Source organism: Pseudonaja textilis, chromosome 4, assembly GCF_049901715.1.
Source record: "Pseudonaja textilis isolate UNSWEBS1 chromosome 4, rPseTex1.2, whole genome shotgun sequence".
Taxonomy (NCBI): Eukaryota; Metazoa; Chordata; class Lepidosauria; order Squamata; family Elapidae; genus Pseudonaja; species Pseudonaja textilis.
Window position 1 is genome coordinate 3,157,501 of NC_141993.1, and position 10,467 is coordinate 3,167,967.

Consider the following 10,467-nt stretch of genomic DNA (forward strand, 5'->3'; position numbering starts at 1 on the left):
TAATTCATAAAATCTACTTTCTTTCAGACTTAGCCTTTTTAAATTTTAAGTAATGCTGATTTATCTTGCAAGGACAAAGTATTTGTAAGTATTGTAAGTACTTTAAGTATTACTGAGTAAATGTATATGAAGCTTTGTCAGGTGTGGGAAGCCTCCCCCCCCCCAATGAAATATTTTGAGGGATATTAAAAGAGGCAGAATATTATATTTCCCCAAAGGAAAAATGGAGAAACGTGCTCTTAAAGGCAGAAAGCAGCCACAGTCTTCCTGCTGATAGGAAAACTCAAGTTGCCTCAAGCAGAATCTTGAAGCCTTTAGAGATGGATATTTTGTGCCCATTAAGAAATCCAAGCCAGGCTATTCATAAACAAAACATCTTCAAACAGCTCCCTCAGGTTGGAGCTGATGGGATTAAGAATTTACATTCCCCCACCCACTGGAGCATTCAATCACCAACACACACACACACACACACACACACACCGAACCCTATAAAAACCCACCCACTCATTCAGCCATTTTGTCAGCCACTCCAGAAACATGCTGCTATCACTGAAGTGTCTGGAAAGCAAATAAACAGAGACCTTCTTTTCTTGTAGTCAGCCTCCATTTTATTTCCAGCATTTTTCTGACGGCTTGGAACTGTTGTGAGAATTATCGTTCTGGGTTCAGTTCCAAGTGGGGAAAGAGACACTGGAAACATGGAGGCTGTTTGGAAAGATGGTTTAATGGTGGATGAGACCACATAGCTTAGAGCTCCAAAGAAAGAAGGATGATCACATGCTTCAAGGTGAAGGAAGAGATCGAAAAGACCTGATATGCTGAGAGTGCCTGGGTTCTATTACCTTTGTTGGGATTTGAATTGGAGCTTGTATTCTGATTGGTTGTCAGACTCCCATGGGACCATGCAGGAGCAATTCTGTAGGCTGTCCTGAGTTCCAGGCATGGTGGAGCCTTGCTGGATGGTGATGCACTGAAAGGGCTTTTGGGCAATTGCTATAGCTTTACCTGGAGATCTTTGTTATGTAAAGTATGCTGGTCCAGGCCTTAATGGCCCACCATTAACGAAGGTGGGGGTGAGCTTCTACTTCTGAGGTAAGTTTCTGCTTCTGAGTTTCTACTTTTTTTAGGGGAAATATTCTGCCTTTTTAATATTTCCTAGGATATTTCAATTTTCTAGGAGAGGGGTGGGTGCTAACTTCCTACAGAACCAGACTGGATTTTTCTTCCAACACAGGGAAGAACAAACACTCTAAATTATATGCTTTTATTATTTTAAAAACACTGTTTTTATTTTTTGCTTGCACTTACATTATGATTTTAAACTAATTATTAATTTTTATATGACTGGAACTTAAGAACTAACAAATCAATTACTCTCAAATTATTCTCAAATAAATCAACTATTCTCTGAGAGTTTATATAGATAATGAACAGACGGTTTTTCCTCCTAGATGTGCCGTCTCTACTTAAACTGTCTTTATGTTAAATCAACTGATTTTAAGTGTGGTTGTTGACATCTTAGAAGTACAGTTTAGTGGTGCGAGACAAGGACAGGATGGGCTTACTGTATTTTAGACACACACTCAGCACGATTCTCATCTTTCTTCTGCTGAAGCCAGTAGTGTTGAACTAAAACAAGGGTGCTCCCTACTGACCAATAATGTTTTTCACATACAAGGTAATCTCCTGGAATTTCTGCTCACAATAGAGTAGAGTAGAGTAGAGTAGAGTAGAGTAGAGTAGAATAGAATAGAATAGAATAGAATAGAATAGAATAGAATAGAATAGAATAGAATAGAATAGAATAGCTTTATTGTCATTGCATTCATAATACAATGAAATTTGAAAGCTACTCCAGCACAGTGCCCTAAACACCACATCACAATCACACCACACAGTATTTAAAAAGTAAAATAATTAAAGTAATAATAATAATAATTAAAAACCTAGTCTAAAACCTATTTAAAACATATATTAAGTTAGATAGCTTAAAAATGCCACTTTATACATAGAACTAAATCACAAATGTACTGTTTGATTCAAGACAATTATTGCCTTGGAAAAGAAACTGTTTCTCAGTCTATTAGTCCTCATTTTAAGACACCTATAACATCTCCCTGATGGTAACAGTTCAAAATATGAATGTCCAGGATGAGAACGGTTTGTGGAGATTTTAGTGTTCTAGAGAAGAGTCTGGTCTTCGCAATCTCTGTGCTGTGTTTATAACTCTCTGGAGCATCTACTTATCCACTACAGAGCATCCAGCATACGACACTGTTACACAGTATACCAAAATGCTCTCGATGGTAGAACGGCAAAAAGTAACCAGCAACTTCTCACCCAGACCACTCTTTTTCAGTAGCCTCAGAAAGTGCAGGCACTGTTGGGCCTTCTTCACAGTGGCCATAGTGTGGACCGACCAAGTAAGGTTGTTGGAAATATGAGTTCCTAGAAATTTAAAATTATGAACTCTTTCCACACAATCTCCATTGGTATATAGTGGGAGAGGCTCTGCTTTGCATCGTCTGAAGTGTATAATCAATTCTTTGGTCTTTTTGGTGTTCAGGGCAAGGTTATGACTCTTGAATCGCAAGACCAGTCTGAGAACCTCTGACCTATGGGCTGTCTCGTCTTCTTCTGATATGAGTCCCACCAATGTGGTGGAGTCTGCAAATTTTATTATAGAGTTAGTGGGACAAGAAGGAGTGCAGCCATAGGTGTAGAGTGAATATACAAGGGGGCTCAGGACACAACCCTGTGGAGAGCCAGTGCTGAGAGCAAGAGTGGAGGAAAAATACCTGTCAATCCTAACAGTTTGGAGTCTGTTAGTAAGAAAGTCCTTTATCCAACAGCAGATGTGCGAGGAGATGCCCAATTCTAGCAACTTCTTAATCAGTATGTCCGGAATGATGGTATTAAATGCCGAGCTGTAATCAACAAAAAGCATCTTTACATAGCTCCCACTATGCTCCAGATGGTTCAGTGCAACGTGGAGAGCCATGGCAATCGCATCCTCTGTGGATCTGTTATTCCGATAGGCAAACTGGTATGGGCCAAGGTTTGATGGGAGGCCATCTTGTATATATTTTAAGACTAGTCTCTCAAAACACTTCATAATTATGGGTGTGAGAGCCATTAGTCATTTAAAGTATCAGGAGAGGGCTTTTGGGGAACTGGAATAATAATGGAAGTTTTGAGACAAGATGGAACAATGGCTTGTGTAAGAGAAAGGTTAAAAATATTTGCAAACACACTTGCGAGCTGGTCAGCACACGCTTTGTGTACTTTCCCAGGTACCCTATCAGGGCCAGCGGCCTTCTTTACATTCACTGCTCTAAGCACCTGCTTCACATCATACTCTTGTACTGTGAACAGCTGAGTACTGGTGGTTTGTAGAGGGAGTGTGTTCAAAGACCTATTCAGTTCTGGATTTGATGTTACTGAACTGTATATGATACTGGACTTTGATTTTGATTATCCCTGGACTGAAAACTGACTGCTTTAACTGTGTATGACTTGGACTGTATGTTGAACTTTGCTTAACCGTTTACTGGAAGTAAAAACCTACATTTTACTATACAGTGGAAAAAAAAAAAGACCTATTCAGTTCGAACCAGGCAAAGAAGCAGTTTAATTCTTCTGCCAGTGATGCATCCTTATTGATCGATTATGGGGTTGCTGCCCCTGTAATTAGTGATGTGTTTAATTCCCTGTCAAGCCTGTCGTGGATCATTATTTGTGAAGTAGTCCCCAATCTTCCCTTTGTAGTCCTTTTTTTGCCTCCTTGATGCCCCGCCTCAGTTCCACTCTTGCCTTGTTATACCAAACTCTGTCCTCAGACCTGAATGCCATATCACATGTTCTGAGAAGTAATTGCACATCCTTGTTCATCCAGGGCTTCTGGTTTGGAAAAATCCGGATGTGCTTATTCACAATAACCGTATCCACACAGGTCAAGATGTAAAACAGTTTTTGTATATTCCTCCAAATCCTCTTGTTCAAATAAATTCCAGTTAGTATTTGAGAAACAGTCCTGCAGCTGATCAAGTGCTCCCTCTGGCCTGATCTTGATGAGTTTGATTTCAGGCTTAGTTTTCCTTCTGAGGGGTGTGTATGCTGGTATAAGGAAGAGTGATAAATCACCTGAAAATCCCAGATGTGGAAGAGACACTGCTTTATATGCATGTTTTACATTAGAATACACACGATCAAGTGTGTTGTTTTCTCTAGTGGCACATGTCACATACTGCGTAAATTCAGGAAATACAGTCTTTAAGCATGCCTTATTAAAATCACCAGTTAATAAATGAGCCCCATCAGGATAAGTCTTAAGTTGTTTATTTATTGTAATATGCAAATATGCAAGTGCAGTACTAATATTTGCCCCAGGAGGTATGTAAACAGCTGTAAAATGACCACTGTCAGTTCTCTAGGGTCTGCACATGACTGTCATCATCTCTAAATCAGAAGACCAGTATCTGTTTATAACACGGATGTTGGTGCACCAGGTATTATGAACGTATAAACAAAGTCCACCTCCTTTAGTCTTACTAGAGTCCTTATTGTTCTGCCTTGTACAGAGCTAGATTTATAGCTGTGCAGATGCAGATAGATAACTCAACAAAGCTTCCATAACAAAGTTCATTTATTGGTACATCAGGTATCTTCATAACTCACATTTATGATGAAGTTCTTCTTTAATGACCAATCCTTCATATATCTGCCTTGTACGTGAAAGATGGTTATCTCCTAACTCATCTCGTAGTGATAGAGGGAAGATGCCATGAGGTAGAGAGTTCAGACAAAGAATGGGGAAAACTCCCTTAACCTACCAAGCGTCAATTCAGTGACCAATCAGGATTACAGATGTGGCCACGTGAGATGAACTACATTTCCCAGGATACCTTTAACTACATTTACCATGATGCATTCCCTTAAGGGAACAGCTCATAATTCCTAAGTAACTATCCAACTCCTATAGACTGGCTGGGACAGCACACTTATTGTTGGTGGATGGTACGACATGCCAGTTGTAGTGAGGCATCGGGAATAGTTGAGTGAAGCCAGCTCTCTGTAATAACTATCACACAGCAGTCCCTTATCATGTGATTGTCGCTGCCATCAGATTAATCTCATCCATTTTATTGAGGAGAGACCAAGCGTTTGAGAGAAAGATACTCGGCAACGGTGGTTTGTGTGGCTGTCTTTTTAAGTGAGTTAAAACTCCTGCTCTGCAGCCCCTTCTCCGCATCCTTTCTCTGTGCTGTCTGTGCCGTTGAAACGATCCCACTACAATCCATGGAGATCCTGGTGGTCTTATTATCTCCTTGGGAACACTGTGAGTCCTCTGAAAATCTGACACAATAACTCTAGCAGACTGCAGTCCATAGCATATTAATTCTTGTTGGCTGTAACCCCCACCACCACCCCATGCAACAAGATTCAGACACATATATCACCAAAAACACACGCCAAACTGGAGAGCGAAAAGCTGCAGCAACTGAGTGCTCCGCCATTTTTTTTTTCATTACCTTCATGAAAATCCTTTCTTGGGTACAGCAAAACAAAAAGTGTCTCTGCCTTTTGTCATTCCCTGGATATCCATGTCACTAACTCAGGTTTCAATTGTGGTTGAGAAGTTGCTAATTTTGTGACAGAAGGATCAGGTTTATGCAATTCTCACAGAGAAATGATCTCCAAAATAAAAATAGCAATTTGCAAGACAAGGAGAGAGTTAAGATAAACTGAGTAGGGGAAGACCAATAGAAAGGAAAGAAAAAGGTGGTTGGCAAGCGTGATGGCAGAGCTGGACATGTCAGAACAGCAGCGATAGTTGCTTAGATTCAGCAGCTGAACTTGTAAAATGTTTCCTTTCCCACAATTGTGTTACTGGTGATGCAAGGATCAGACACAACAGATCTGGGTGACTAGATGACTAGATCACCTCCAGTAGATACTACACAGAAAATTCTAAACTATTGCTTCCATCTAGTGGCCACTTTGCAGCACAGATCTTATGCTCTAAGAGCAATTTGCTTGGTTTCAGAAATGTTAGTTTCAAGCACGGCCGATTCCTGCTTGTGTTCTCAATGGTAATTGAATGCTAAGCAAAATTTAGTTGCCGGTGTGAACTATAAATGAGGTGCAGTCACAGCAATCCCAAACAGCCTAGTTGCTATTCTTGACCCAGCATCATTTGAGCAATGACTTTAGCCAGTTGATTCACCTATGCATGAACATTATTCTGATATTTGAAACAAGGCATTAGCAACCTATTCAGCAACCGACAATGTTTCCGGAGTTGAGCTGTCACAACCTCATTCAACAATATGACTCCTGTTTAAGGAGAGTTGAAGAACTGTTGAGATTAGCATAACATTCTTCACTAAAAGCAAGTATCGTCAAAAGTTTCCTTCAAAAAAAAATTATTTAAAAGAAAGAAAAAGGATATTACAAGCATTTCAGCATTTCAGCAATTGGATCCCTTTCATTTCAAATCTGATTTATCTTTGAATGTATCTTCAATTTCTTTCTTTCATCCCCACCCCCCAGCTGCCCATTTCTGAGGCACATGTCAATATTTCTCAACTGCTTCCTAAATCCTTAACAGGATGTAAATATAACAATGATATTGTAACAATGAAGCTCAGCTACATATATATTTCAAATAACAAAACATATCATCAAATATAGTTAACAAAAAGATTTTTTTAAAAAAACAATTGGGGCAAAAGTTTCCTTCAATTTTGTACCTATATTGTTTTTAGTCACATTTGCTTCTAAATGACTTGACTTCCCAGGATTGTTTGTCAGTAACTATCTCTCTGAGTTCTGTAAAGTGTTGCTTGTGATTATCAGTAATTATACATAGCCACCTTGCCTTCTGCTGATATTTTTTTCTATTGCATTTCATTAGAGCAGGGATGTCAAACTAGATTTCATTGAGGGCTGGATCAGCATTGTGGTTGTCCTTGGGGAGAGGGGGAGGGAAAGTGGGCGTGGCCAGGGTGGTCACAGCTGACTGGGCTTGGCCCAGGGGTCATGGCGTCACTCACTGTGGGGACTGGGTGGGGCTAGGGAAGGAATCCAAGGGTCTCTGGTGGGTGGGGCAATGGGTGGGAAGCTCGTCCCATAGGATGAGGTGAGGTGAGGTGAGACAGGGGGTGGGGCAGCTGCTGCTGGAAATGGTCATCCACTGCATGCTTGCTTCCCTTTGTGCCTGGGGACCGATTTCAGCTGGCGCACTGTGGAGCCCACTGCCACCACCAGGCTGGCCATTCAAGGAGCAAGCACGGTGGCAGCATCAGCAGCAGGCGGAGCGGGAAGCACGTGATGCGGACCGCTGGATGTGCTAACTCGGTCCCACTGTCTGTTTTTGCTTGTGGTTGGAGAGCAGGTCACTGCTTGTCATCTTCTTCTCGGTCCCCTCGCAAGTCTTGCCCTTGGCCTGCACACGGAGCGCGTTCCCCTCACGCCCCTAATGTACCTCAGCCCCAGTCCAAATTGCTGCCACCGCCACTTAGCAGACCCCTCCCCCAGCCCAAAGGAACCAAGGCATCCAGCTAGAAAGACCAAATAGAGATGGTACAGCACACCCAGACCCAGCTACATCGCCTTCTTCATGCTGGGTAGGCCTGGTGCTACAGGCAGCGATGGCAGTGGCCTAATGGATCTGCATGAGCAGCTCAGTGGTGGAAGCAGCCCTCAGCGGTGCTCGGGTGCATTGGGTACATGAGGGGAATGCGCTCCATGTGCAGGCCTAGGCCAAGACCCATGTGGAGGCTGAGGAGATGACCAGTGGCAGTCTGCTTTCCCACCGCAAGCAAAAACAGGTGAATGGTGTCCAGCAGCAGCCACCCAGAGGCACAGGGGGGAGCCACATGGTCTGCCGCAGGTCTAAGACTGGCTGAGATCCAGCTCTGACAGCCACCACCAGGTTGCAGATCAACATCCAGTCAACATTGGCCAGATCAAGGGCAAAGACCAGTGAGCTGATCCTTTGCTATTTCTCGGGTGGCCCTGTGGGCCAGTTCTAACCATCTCGCTGGCTGGATCTGGCCTGCTGGTCTTGAGTTTGACACCCCTGCATTAGAGTCTCCCAAAAAATCTTTTGCTTCCATACGGCATATTTAAAATATCTAAGTTTTAACCTCGTTATTATTTCTTTCCCTGAGTAGTCTGATTTTGCCTTATCTAGTATTGAATTATTTCTTGTTCTTAGTGTTCAAAGTATTTTTAATGACTTTTCTCATTTCACAGATTAAAGTCGTCATATTTTGTTCATTCATCCAAAGATCAAGCTTTCACAATCATGCAATGGAACTGGAGGACCATGTCATGGCATGTTTGTACCTTTGTTGTCGATGTACTATCTCTGAGCTTTAATATTTATCACAGTCTTCCTTCTAAGTGGCAAATATCTCTCTATTTCTTGGCTTAGTTACTATTCCTGTGGATATGAAGTCCAAGAAGATAAAACTTGCTACAACTTTAACCTCATTTCTGCTTATTTGCGGTTGGCTTTGGTGTTGACAGAATAGAATCATAGGCCTGGAAAAGACCTCAGAGGTTTTCTAGTCCAACCGTACCCTTTTTGTTTTCTATTTATTTATTATTTTATAGTTATTTTTATATTTTTATTTAATTTTTAATTTTTGTTGGATGATGGATTGTTAATGAATCAAAGAAATGGATCTGTCTTTAACAAGCTTCAAGGAAATACATCTTTCTTTAACAAGCTTCCAGCCATTGCTTCTTTTTATATTTATCTTTATTTATATATACATACATAATAAATACACACACACACACACACACACACACACACACACACATACAGATATAGATACAGTCACACACAGAGACACACAGACACAGACACACACACACATAGACACATATAGACACATGACAGTGCCTGTATTGACTGTATTGTATATACTGTGTCAGTATATATTGACTGGGTCAATATACTTTTAACACAATGCTAACAATAATGAATAAAACATACATAATCCTTGTCTTCCAACTTCTAAACTTAACGTGCACATTGTAATTATAATAATTTCATCGTTTATTGACTTTTTAAACATTTATATATTTGTCTCTTGGAATCTTATACCTCTTTCTAGCATTTATTTACAAACTGAATGTTCTCTCTGCCCAAATCTTTTAATTCAGTTTTTTTCTCTAATTGATTAGCAAATTTCTTTTTCTGTGATACATCTTTTGCAAGGAAACAAAGATCATCCACAAGTGCTAACAATTAACAATCCCCACCTTATAACTTTCCAGTATATATACAACTATCAACCTTACAACTCTTGAACCCAAGACCTTTCCATGCCTTATCTAAACCTATATTCCAACTGCTGGCTGGCTGCTTCAGTCCATAAATGACCTTGTTCAATTTATACACATCGTTAGGTTTTTTTTACTTTCATACCCTGTGTATGTAAATTTCTTCCTCTAATTCTGCATTGAGGAAAGCTGTAGTTATATGAAAATGCAAATTTGTAGGGTCACGTGGCCCTGCCAATGCTAGTGTCATCCTTAGGCTTTCACTTTTTACAGTTGGCATTGAATACCTCATCATAATGTACATTTTTCCTCTGTGAAAACCCTTGTGCCATTAACCTTGCTTTATATTGTACCTCATTATTGGGTAGTACTTTCTTTTTGTACACCCATTCACATCCTACAGCTTTGCAACCTTTGTGGCAAAGTCATAGATGTGAACACTTTATGTTCACCCATGGATTTCATTTCTTTGTCCATGGCTTCTTTCCACTTCGCACGTTCAATTTTGGGTAATGCCAATACTTCCTTATAGTTTCTTGGCTCATATCACACATTACGCACCTTTAGTTCACCAGCAGAATACCTGTCAGGTGGAAGCCCCTTGTTCCATTGCTCTGACCTTCATGGTATTGACTGCTCCTCTGTTTCAGCTCTCTCTGGCTTCATATCTGAGTCATCATCTTCTCCTGACTCCTTTTCTTGTTCTTTTTTAGCTTCTCCTCCCTGAACACTGACACCATCACTAAGTGAGTTACCGTCACTAATTGAGTTGCTGTCACTAAGTGGATCATTCCAAAAACAGGTATCAATTCTGCTCCACTTTTGCTCTGCAAAGCTAGCAGACCTTGAAATCACTATTCTTCTGCTCCCATCACTAAAGTGATAGCTCTTTGAGCCAGGCTCATAGCCTGTAAACCTGAGCTTTCTAACCTTTGGTTGACCTTTTCTCCTGATCGTTTTTGGAATACGCACCCATGCATTGCTTCTTCCAAAAGAAGCAATAGGACAGGGACGGTAGGCACGTTGGTGCACTTATGCACAACCCCTACAGACCTCTTAGGAAAGGGGTGAGGTCAATAGTAGACAGTCTAAGGTTAAAGTTTTGGGGGTTTGGGGAAGAAACCACAGAGTCAGGTAGAGTAGTCCAGACATTGACCACTCTGT